This window comes from Cornus florida, unplaced genomic scaffold (assembly GCF_030987335.1).
Source record: "Cornus florida cultivar Cherokee Brave unplaced genomic scaffold, ASM3098733v1 CherokeeBrave_3.0.0_Hap2_Chr10, whole genome shotgun sequence".
Lineage (NCBI taxonomy): Eukaryota > Viridiplantae > Streptophyta > Magnoliopsida > Cornales > Cornaceae > Cornus > Cornus florida.
In genome coordinates this window covers 96,327,307-96,339,923 of record NW_026775580.1, presented here as the reverse complement: position 1 = coordinate 96,339,923, position 12,617 = coordinate 96,327,307, and the positions used below count along the sequence as shown (strand labels likewise).

At 36.8% G+C, this 12,617-nt stretch overlaps 1 pseudogene; it reads left to right on the top strand.

The window, feature by feature from the left end:
* Window positions 1-11,702, top strand: part of LOC132278178 (uncharacterized) — a 38,156-nt pseudogene extending 26,454 nt beyond the window's left edge.
* The last annotated feature ends 915 nt before the right edge of the window (window positions 11,703-12,617 follow it).

Sequence of the window (12,617 nt, the reverse complement as noted above, 5' to 3'; positions counted from 1 at the left end):
GGTCTCTTGTGAGAGCGGGGCTTGTTACTCTTCCGTTTGTTTTAGTCTTGGCAAGGGTGTTATGTAACGACCCAGCTCTTCATGGATCCAGATCATTAAACGGGTCCTAACCCGACCCAAAAAGGTCCAAGGGTGAAACGGTAATTTCACGTTAAATTAAAATGTTGAGTTCTAAAAAGGGTAAGATGGTAATTTGCTATATTTCAATAAATTAAGACCCAAAGGACGTCATAGTCATTTACGTGCATCACACAATAATTAAAATAAGGTCCGGGGTAAAATAGTCCTTTTGGGGCAAAAATATAATTACGACATTTAATTGGGTCATAAAAATAATTAATTTCAACTTCAAATGATGCCAAAGTGTAATTTTAAGAACTTAAATTGGTAATTACATGAAAAGGCAGAACCGGTCAACGTATACTCCTTATACGTCGACTGGTTTGGGATATGAACAGTGGGAAAACCCACTGCCATGATACCGGTCAACTGGTTTGGATACTAGTCGACTGGTTCTGAACATAAGTTACAAAGGATACCCGTCGACTGGTTTGGGACGTGAATTGCTCAAACATACTGTGAAGATACCGGTCGACCGGTTTAGGTTAAACGTCGACTGGTTCAAGAAAATCTTCACTCCCACTTTCCACTGTCCTGTGTGACCCTGTACTCCAACTTTTAATCGTTCAACCACCCACGTCACATCACTTACGTGCAAAATTAATACATTTCAACAATAAATTCGAGTACAACAACCACGTTATTAACATAATTTACCACACGTCACTAAAATACACTAGAGGATTTAGTGTAATTAAAAGTTAATTACATTTTAACATCAAATAAAACTACAACAACCATCAACAACATGAATCACCACACGTTACTTAAGTACACAAAAGGCTTATGTTTGAATAAAACTTAATTACATTATTCAATGGCCAACATTTGCAAACTTATTTACATTCTCCAAAAACTATGATTATACATGAAATGGCCGAATACAAAATAGCAAAAATCATCTTCTAACAACTTTCAATTTTGAGGTGGATTGGCATCCGCCGGTTCTTTTCCAAGACCTGAAAAAAAAAAAATATATAGTAGGGTGAGCTATATGCTCAGTAGGTGACACTTAAGACTTGCGTCTTGTGTCCCCGTGAATCCAATCAAAGCATAGGCCAATGGGAAATAGGGAGCATGCAATATAGGGAATTAATACATCATTCTAACCAAATTAGAATACAAAGAATGTTATGCCGTGGAATGCGAATGCATGCCAATGTCACTCCCTATTTTCATTCTCAAAATCATCACTTTCAACTATTAATACAGCCCGCCCTTTAGTGACCCTGCTGTGACACGAGAGGAGGATTGGCTAGTGTCCCTGACCCTTGGTAACCCCACGGCGTCATTATGGGGCCCAGCTAGCTCAACCATGCTAGGGCGACTCCCTAGTCCCCTCTAGGCTATATTAACCTCCGGCCCGTTGGTAACCCCGCAGCAACCGGGTTTGCATAAAACCATTTTATCCAAAACACTTTCCCGAAATTCCCAATTTCATTTCGAAACAAATTTCTCCCATTTCATGCAACCCAATGATACATGTATGCACATATATTCCATACATTCAATATTATGGCATTTAAAGAATTACAACACCCAATCAAACATATATCATGTTCAACATTTCTAGAAAGGTCATCAACATAATAAACAAAGCATCATCTAAACATACTTTTCACATAGAATAAGTCATATTCAAGATTGTGAAATTCTCTAGACATCACTTACACAACATTAAAACAATTAATTCTCAATTTAAGCATATTTATTACACAAAGAAGATAAAATTCACAAAAGAGCAAGAATATCATGAATAAAGGGTCCCTACCTCAAGTTTGCACCAAAACCCTAAAGATGGGTCTCAATTTCTAATTCCCTAGGGAGGCTCAAAGGTGGAATTGATGTTACTCACGCGTAGAGCTTGTCGTGCTCTCCGTTTTGCCTCAAACGGCTCTTAAAAACCCCAAGAATTGAAGAAGTTACCAAGATCCAAAGTTTGCTTCTCAAATGGAAGGAAGAAAGAAATGGAAATGAGAGAGAGAAGAAAGTTACGGGAAAGAGGAATGAGAATGAAGAAATGTGGTCTCTAGACCACTTTGTGGTTAATGGTGGGTCCCTCCAATTTCCAATTTTATTTTCCATTTTCTTTTTGCTCTAATTTTACATCACATACACACACAAGTGAACCACTACATAAAAATACTACTCAACCCACACAAATTAAAATGCACAATGCAAATGAACCCAACCACAATCCCGAACACAACATGCGAAAAGACAAAAATACCCTTGTCTCCACAAATTATTGGAAAAATGAAAATGCTGAAAAAATCAGAAACATCACATGTTAATTGTTGTGAGTCTTGTCTCTGTCTAGGAGTTGTGTGCGTCCGTGGAAGGACGGAATCGCGAATGAGTGTTACTCTGTTAGAGTTCGTCGATTGAGGTTTTGATTGAAGGGGTCGACTTACTTCCACGGAAGGAGGTATAGCCTTTAGTTTTGTAGTCCTTGTTTTGAGGATGGTTTTGACAGGTAGAATTTGAGGCATGAGTTGCCAAATGAGGTTTGTATTTCTAATGTTTGTTATTCGTGGTGGTAGCTAGGGAATGTGTCATGAATTGCAATTTGAGAATAATCAAGTGATGTGATATGACTTATGTATTCAGATGATTGTAGAGGTGATTGATTTTAGTAGTGACTTAAGGATAAATGTTCATATTGCTTGGGTGTTATACAGTTAGAAAATGATTATGGGATTCCATTGGAGAATAGTATGGATAACTGACTCTTGTTTTGAGGTTTCAGGTATGAGACGGTCATATTGGGTGTTTTGAAGAAGTAAGAATTGAATTGAATGATCTTAGAGAGTTATTTGTGTGGTATGGTGTTATGAAGAGATCAGGGATCTTATGAGCTAGTTGACGATTAATGTAATTGGTTGTGTGATCGAGATATGATTGGGGAGGATAGGTTTATGATTGTATGGTTGTTGGGGTTCTGTAAAGCGATGGATTGATTAGAGAGTGGATCTTGTGGTTGTTTTGTGGACTATATGGGGTTGTGTTTGAGTTTTAGACCTGAGGATAGGAACGATGTCTGTGTCGAGATCGGATTGAGGATGAGAATGGCCTGGCCAACCATTTCTCCTGAATCAATCCTTCTTTGGCACGATATCGGGTCAAAGGTCAACGATCGTTCCGACTTGTTAGTGATAGTGAGAGTATGGTACTGTATGTTGTGTTGGTGTGGCAATGTGGACTTACCTGATTTATCTTGAGTGATGAAATGTGTTAGTGGTATTGGGTGTTTGATAACAAGTTAGTAGTACAATCATTGATTATAGAGAATCTCGTTTTGAGGACTTGTGTTCAGAATACAGAGTAGTACATTTTATTGTTTTGGTGACTCATGATTGAATAATTGTTGGGGGATTCATCATTTAGTTATCTTAAGGTTGACCAATATTATAGTTATTGGCTAGTGTGATTAGTGGTCATTATATGATTTTGTAGGAGTATAGATGTATGTTGGATGACGAGTATTGGTTGGACAGTGACGTGTAGATTGGGTTTGAGTCTGATTATGTATTGGATGAGGTTTCTTATTTGGGGTCTGAGTTGCCCTTTAGAAGGATGAGTGTGATAGGATGTCTTCATGTTCCGGGGTCTTGTGACTATTCTTCTTCAAACTCTGAAGTATTATGTAGCAGTGTAGAGGAGACCGGTGTTAGTCTTAAGTTGAGTATAGGATTCAGTGGGTTTTGTGCATGATGTTGTGAGTGATGAGTTCCCTCATGGGAGTGGTGATCATTGGGTTTTCTGGCGGCAGTGTGTGATTGCCTGTTGGCGTTGGTGTCAAAGGCAGTATAGTTGTTGAATTCCTAATCCCGGGATTTTGTGAGGTGTTCTCTGAAAGAGTGTGGTTGTGGGCCTCTTTCTTTAAGGAGGGTAGATTTCGAGGACGAAATCTCTTTAAGGAGGGTAGATTGTAACGTTTCCGATTTTCAGCCTTTTTTCAATTTTCTGGGATTTTGTTGCCGCAAGGGTATTTTGGTTATTTCACTTTTACGGGTGGGATTTTGGTTGAGTCCAATTGTTTTTGGTGCATTTATTTCATGCGACTTATGTAGTATTTGCATGGTGGTGCACTATGTAGTCATATGTGGAGTAAATTAAATCAAATGGAAAAAGGAAAGGTCAAAGGATAGTGGTAGGACCCACCACTACCCAATTTATGGTCTAGAGACCATTTTCCCTTCATTTCTTTCTCTCTCCCCGTCCAATTCTTTTCTCTCTCAGTTTCTCTTCTCTTTTTTCTTCCACTTGACAACCAATCTTTGAAACAAGATTTCTTTCTCATTTCATGCCGGATTAAGGTGCCGTTTGAGGCAAAACGAAGCCCACGACGAACTCTACACATCCATACCAGCAATTGCAGATTTCGTGCACCCTTTGGAGTTCGAATTTTGAGACCCACTTTGAGGGTTTTTGCATTCTAAGAGGTAGGGGTTCCTAATCCATGTGTTCTTGCTCCCTTGTGAGTTATTCCTTGTTAATTGTGGTTAAATGTGTTTAAATTGATGATTAACATGTTTAATTAAGTTGATTGCCTCTAAAATGATGTGATTTTGTATGTGAGATTCATATTTATGTGTATATGTGGATTTGTGAAATAAACATGTTTAGATGTTGATTTTACATGCTTGTGTGTTTGTAACTTGGTAGAATTTGTTATGTGGAAAGCATGCCTTATTTAAATTAATTACCTTGAAAGTGATACAATTGTTGAATTAGAAAATTATGCCTATATATGTGTAATTGTTAATTTATGTGGAGAGCATACTTGATATGTGAATTTTCCATGACTATGATGATTGATAAATTGTCAGGAAATTTGTATGGATCTATGTTAATTGTGTAATGATAGTTCCCTCAATTTCCATAGTATAAAATGGGTGTGCATTATGTATCCATGGCATTGGGCATGAAGGAAAAAGGGAAAATGTTTTGAAAACAAAAAAAAGGGAATTTTGGGAAATAAGTTTTTGATAAAAAGAATTTTGAGAAAACCCGGTCGCTGCGGAGTCACCAACGGGCCGGTAGGTTAGTGTAGCCTAGAGGGAATTGGGGAGATTGCCCTAGCGTGGTTGAGCTATTTAGGCCTCTCGATGACGCTGCGGAGTCACCAAAGGTCTAGGGACAGTAGCCAATCCTTCTCTCGGCGCTGCGGGGGTACCAAAGGGGGTTACATTAACAGTTTGGAAAGTGACAGATGAATGATTTTGAAAATGGGGAGCGACATGTGACACACATTGCATTCCATTGTATTGTATTGTTGATGTTGAGTTTGGATGTGATGTTGTACTTTTTCGACATAGTATAACCCGGATTCCTATTACTCTATTCTTTGTATGAATTCACGGGGACACAAGAGGTGTGTCTTAGGTGCCACCTATTGAGCAATATGCTCACCCCATTTATTTAAATTTTTTTTTTCAAGAAATGGGAAAGAAGTGGCGGATGAAAATCCCTCGCAAGCTTGAAGAAGATTAGGAGTTGTATTTTGTTACCTTTTGTATCTTAGCCCATTTTTTTTTGTATAGTCTCAAAACTAAAATGTCGTGTGTTCATTTTTGCAAGACAAGGTCATGTATTATAAATCATAACTCTTGTTGATATTTTGAAGGGATGCAAGACTATGTAAATGCTTAAGTTGAATAGGATGACGATGATGGGCTAACTTGGGGATGTTGTTGATGTTGTGGTATTGGGGAATGTATTATATTTTTTTTTTTTGTATTGTGTGTTTGGACAGGTTGGATAGGTCTTGAAAGGTCATCGCATTTTTTTTTTCATTTGAACAGGTTGTGGTAGGACCTTTTTTAGGGGAGGTCATGCCGAATTTTTATTTATTTATTTATTTATTTTTATTTTTATTTTTTGATTTGGTATCAGTTTAGGGGCGTTACAGCTTCTCTGTTCTAAGCCCTAATTTTCGAACCATTGTTAAGGAAACAATGTTCTCACTACTGCCGCTATCAATAATAACGTCACATACCTTATGGTTGACAGTGCAATGTGTACGGAACACATTATAGCGCTGCAGGTGCTCCTCTTTCTTTGGTGTGAACATCAACCTCCTCATGACTAAAAAGCGGGACAATAACTCGCCATTGTCTCCTTCAGTCACCTCTTCTTCTTCAAAGGTAAGGAACTCGCCTTCCTCACCCTCGCCTTTCTCGTGCTCGACCAGATTTACTATCGGTCACTTGAGGCGATTGTTGGATTTATTGCCAGGTTCTCCACATCAAAAACACTTGCCCATACTTGGGTATGCATAGGGATTCACACCTAGGGCTCCGCTTCCAGCAAGGCCTATAGGAGCTGCGGGTTTAGCCTTTGTTGGACCATCTCCAATGCCTCGCCACGTCATTAGAACAGGGGCTACCGCGGTCTGTTTACCCATGTCATATGTAGGACGTAGGGTATTATATGAACCACGAGACCGATTCTTTGACTTCCTTAGTAACGATTCTGCTCTTTCTGCTGTCGTGACAATCTCAGACAGTTTGAATAACGGTTACAGCGCCATTTTCTCTTCAATATCCCATCGCAACCCACCTTTGAAACGGGCCACCATGCTAAATTCGGGTTCCACCAAGTTGTTACGGGATGATAACCGATAAAATTCTTCAGCATATTCAGCAATCGTTCTACTTCCCTGCGTGCAGGACTGATATTTTTGATAAAGGACCTGTTCGTAATCAGGGGGTAAAAATCGAGCTTTCATCAACTTCTTCATCTTAAGCCATGTACATACCGGATCCTTGCCCTCACGTGCACGGGTTTGCACTTGATCCCACTATGCTGATGCGCCGCCTTTCAACTTATAAGCCACGAGTTTGACTTGCTTCTCCTCCTGGATTTTCATATAGTTAAAGAAACGTTCAACTTCACTAATCTAGTCCAGAATTCTTCAATATGAAGATGACCTTGAAAGGTGGGTAGGTCAATCTTCATACGAAAATCCTTGGAATCATCAATTTCCCACTGACCTCGATTATCTCCAAACACCTGTACGGCTAGGTGGTTACCAAAACCGACATTTTCCTCATCGGCTAGTTGCCTATTCGGTGGGTTTGGGTTGCGATTACTAGCAGGATGTCCATGATCACTGTCGTTGGGCAGCCTGCTGTTCTCGCGGTTAAGTTCTACCGTTGTCAATCTCGCCAATACTTGACGCATAGTCTCATGCATATCAAGCAAGGTTTGATTAACGTTGGTCTGGAACTTGGTAAACTCAGCCCTCAAAAGAGCTACTCCATCACGATCACCGTCGCTGGAGGCGTTGCTTCCATCTCGTGAACCGGCCATCGAAAACAAAAGCGAATCTTGGATTCGGAACCTTGCTCTGATACCAACTAACGTAGCGGAAACAATAAAGAACAGTGTTAAACCCTTGAACTCACAAAGAACACACTCACAAGAGACAAATTGAAATTATATTGATAATGATGATGTTTGTATACTTACATCTCTTGCCTTTATATAGGCAAGTCAAAAATAAAATAAAAAAAGAAAGCATGCGTGAAATAATATTAAAGAGGAAATCTGAGATTTGATGGAGTAGAATCCTCCTTAAATCTTGTAATGGAGAATAATATTTCCTATTGCTGGCAACTACACCAAATCTCCTTTTGATTTTTTCTTATTTATTTATTTTCTTCTATTCTCCTTACCCTTTCAGCCTCCCCTGATTTGCGATGATTCTTTTGACTTTTCCTTATTTATTTCCTTTTACTCTTCTTACCTTTTCAGCCTCCCTTATTTGCGATGGTCATGTATGCTCAGATAATCGTGAGCGAGCTGTTCTACATCATATACTCTAGTTACTTTTAAAACTATAAAAACAAATATAAGAAGGCATATCTTTTCTTTTTTTTGGTTAAAAAGAAGGCATATCTTATTGATTTGAAATAATTCTTACATTTCCTCGTGTCATTCAAGAGTTCTGGACACAGCATCACGTTAATCCTAGAACCAATATTTATTCCAAATACTTTGTAATTTTTGAATCCTGCTACTGTATGCATGGTGCATGATGTTGTTTACCATTGCGTGATTCTTTTGGAGTGTTATTCATCAGTGCATAAAACTGTGCATAACTCACTGTTTTGCATGAAAATTGGAGGAAATTTTTTTCCGCTTGTCCTATTTTGTAATAAGCAAGATTTTAGCGACTCAAAACTTTATAAGACACTATTTTTACTAAAAACAACGTGTTCAGAAATATCAAAAACAATCTTAAACTAAATCAAATTAGATTTAGCTTACAAAAATTTAGCTTATTCTAATGTGTACGAGCAAAGTCAAAATCAACCCTTAATACAAAACCATTGCAATCACCTCGTGATCACCATCCAATATTAGTTGAATATGACAAATAATTTGATCAACACTTGTAACCTTAATCAACTTTCTTTTTGACCAAAAACAACAAAAAAGGTAAAATTAAAAAATTGCAACACACTTTGCATGAAATTTTCCAACCAAATGAGAGGAAGTCTAACATTGTACTTATGAAAGGAAATATAATTTTTTGTCCAACACTTTGCTTGGTCCGGGGTCCGACATCAACCCGACCAAATCTGCCCAAGTTGCAGCCTTAATGTCATCTTTCACTTTTTGACTTGTAATATCTCCTCGAATGGGATCAGCCAAGTTTGAGGCCCTACAAACCAGTTCTTGAGATTTTTAACAATTTTCTACCTTAACATTCTCATCTTGGTCCCTAGTTCAAAATCTTAAGCTATTTCAGAGGCTGTGTGTAAACCTGATGCTTTTTCATTTGAAGTTGTAGTTCAGTATTTATAGAAATTGATAGCTTATTCCTTCTTATTGTTGTAGCCTTGTAGGAATGGGGTGATCCTCGTAAAGAAGAGTTTTACTTCTACATGAAGTCATTCTCCCCTGTTGATAATGTGAGCATTAAGTAACTCCGTTCCTTTAATTTTGCTTTTGTGAGTTTCCTAAAAACCAGCAAGCTGATAGTGGCCAAAATTGGCACCATTTGAAGTAATTTTTTATTTCTGTAGTTTATTTGACCCTGAATCTGCTATTAGCGATTGTAAAGTGTACTCTATCTTTATTTTGTGCAGATCAAAGCACAAAATTATCCAACCATTCTTTTTAAAACTGGTTTAAATGGTAAGTTAGTTGAAAAGCTTTTGTATTTTAGTTTCTTCAATATTAGTAGAGGGTGCCCTTTCCAATATAAGATGGTGCAGAGGGAAGAATATAAATGGGGCAATATTATTCTTATTAATGTAAACATGGGGCAATATTATTGTATATTTTTAATAATTTGGCAGAAGGTTTGCTTGGTGGGCTCCATTGAACAGTGGATGCTGATTCGCAATGTGACTTGCATTGTGAATAGATTGGAGGATGGACCATTTTGTTCTCATGTCTGATGCAAAATTCCTTCTCATAGTTTTCATTCTAATATCTTTTATGTTGCAACAGATTCACGTGTTCTGTATTCAGAACCTGCTAAGTTTGTAGCAAAGTTGTGAGAGATGAAACTTGATGATAATGTGCTGTTGTTCAAGTGTGAATTCAGTGCTGGGCACTTTTCAAAGTCAGGAAGGTAATATTTTGACTTTATTTATTTATTTTTTCTTTCTGGTTAAGCCCTTACCTTAAGCCATTCACTTTTCATCTTTCTGCATTTAGGGGTTAAAAACTTAAAATTTTCCAAAAGGTGTAGTGATCACAGGGTTAGAAGGTAAAACTGATTATAGACCTAATTCTTGTTGGGATCTATAGGTTTTAGGCAAGACCGGTTTTTGAAGTGAACTTATAGGGTAGAGCAGAATGAAGAGGCAAGAGAGAATGGTTATATAGTTCTATCAAGGTTGAGAAAATGAACATGAGCTTGAATGGTGGCTTGAACTGTACTATCATACCTTGCATTAATGTTTATTCCATTCTCATGGATAAGAAATCCTAAAATTATTTAGCTGTTCAAATTCAACAAGTTGAAAATTCATTTATCAAATAAACCCAACTTTTGGAGGCAGTCTCAGTTAGGTACTCTTTGGGTATTGGGCCTTGCTTTTTCATGTCATTGAATACGCAGAAGGCAAATAAAAAGCTTATTGGTCAATATGTGTATATATAGAACCGAGACAAATTTTATAGTGAAGTTGTTTTACGAACAGAAAATTGTTCACTATTTACAGCTAGTCATGAAAATTTGTCACTTTTTAGCGCAAAGTTCTCATTATGAATCAACCTTTTGATGAATCCCGTAGCAGTCAAGAAATATATATATATGCAATTCCATTTAGATGACTTAGGTAGCAAAAGGAAGATAAAACGAGAAAGAAAGGAAAAAAAAAAAAAAAATTGAGGCAGCCAGATCATTTATCTAAGTATCTAACCATAGTACATTGTGTTTAATAATAAAAATAATGGGAGAAAAGAAAAAGTCTGTATATTTGTTTGCGAATTATTGATTGTTTTTGCTTTTATTGTTTAGTTTTTCTTCTTGCCCATCCTTATTGGCTTGGATTCTTGTGCCCATTCTCTCTATTAACATGAGTAACTATATATTTTTTCTCACAGCTTTGACCAAATTTTAATCATTTCTTTCAATCCTGTTTTCTTTTTCTATTACATGGGATCTATATATGTGTGTATGTACATATAAAAGGGAGACATGTTCTATAGTGGAGTTGTTTTACTATTTGCACTTTGCTGGTAGTCCTTAATAATTTGTCACTTAGCGTATTATTTGCTTTACAAACCACCCTTTTGATGAATCCCGTAGTAGTCAAGAAACATATGCACGCATTTCCTTTTAGATCATTTGAGTAAGGAAAATAGGGTGGAGGGGAATAAAAATGGAAAAGGAAGGCTTAAGACAGCCATATTATTTATCCATAACCATACTACAATGTATTTAATGATTACAACATAACAAAAAATAAATAAATTTGTGGACTGTGTTTGTGATTTAGTGTTTATTTTTGCTTTGGTTTTTTAGTTTCCTTCTTGTACATCCTAATTGGTTTGGATTCTTTCTTGTGCCCATTCTTTCTCTATTAAAGGAAGCAACTATATATTTTTCTGGACGGCTTCAACTAATTCTTATTCTTTTTCTTTAAATTTTTATTTATTTATTTATTGTACTATTAATTTTTTTTGTTAAGAACCAATATTTGCTTTGTGTAAAAGTAAATGCTGTAAATAATGTCGAAGGTTATGTCCATTACCCTACATAGCCTGTCCCTCCTAGCATCATTGATTAACAGGGTCGCATTGGGTGAAGCCGGTGAGGGACATTGGTAAATGGCCTTTGGACCCGTTTTGAACTCTACCAATTTCTATTCCAAACCATAAATCTCCACTATTAAGTCCTCCTATTTGGGCTTTTTAGAATGTTCTGTTGTAGATGAACCGAAGAGGGAAAAGGCTTTAGTTCTGGCATTTTCTGTTACGAATCCTGTGTGTGATTAATATGTGAGTTTTTTGCTGGTTGCAGGTTTGAGAAGCTCCAAGAAGAAGCCTTCAATCATGTTTTTATACTGAAGGCTTTAAACATGGTTCCTGCCGCCGGCTCTGCGCAGGACTGATAAGGTTTGGCATTTAGTACTAATAATTTTGTGGGCTCTGGAAATTTTATCTTTCAGCGGGACTGCATGGTTTTAACCAATCACAACTCGACATGTAAACAAATTTGTAATCCCAAATCATATAATATATTTTGGCATGCATGACTTTTCACCACCACTAGCTATTAGTTTACATTTGTCTTTTATTCATGTGGAGGGATTGTTAAAAATTTCATGAGTAATACTAAAAAATAAATATTAAATTTATTAATTATTAATTTCATTCAATTGTAGCTGTTATAATTTTCTGAGACTTCTTGTCATCCCGTCTTACGCTTTCTACTTGTGGTGAAATTTAAATGTAAATGGCGTCAGTGTTGGAATTTGCAAAATACATGACCAAATCATCTCTGGTAATTCTTTTATTTGCTATGGGATTATATGTTGTCATTAACTTTTTGAGCTTGGATAATATATATTTCAAAATTATTTCCGGTATTGTATGAACACCACCACCACATGACCACAACCCACGTGAAACGGGTCTCAAAGAAAATTTACTTTAGGTGAAAATAATAATTTTCCAGTGAATTTGATAATTTCCAATTATAGGAAAAAAAAATTACCACTACATAGTAAAACTGTAAAAGTAAGATTAATCAAAATGCAGGCCAAAGCCCAATTATCGGGTAAAAAAAAACGAAGGTAAAAGGAAAAAATATTTAAACTGAGCCGTCATGTATTGGGCCAATCAGCGCACCAGACCAACGTGCTTGCTTATTGGTTGGGCCTGGCCCGAATAACACTAACAAGATTTCCCATAAAAATTAACATTCCGTTAATAGGATAAAAGAGTTAATAATGGCCTGAATAACACTAACAAGATTACCCATAAAAATTAATAGGGTTAATTCCACCTACATTCCTTAGGCCCTG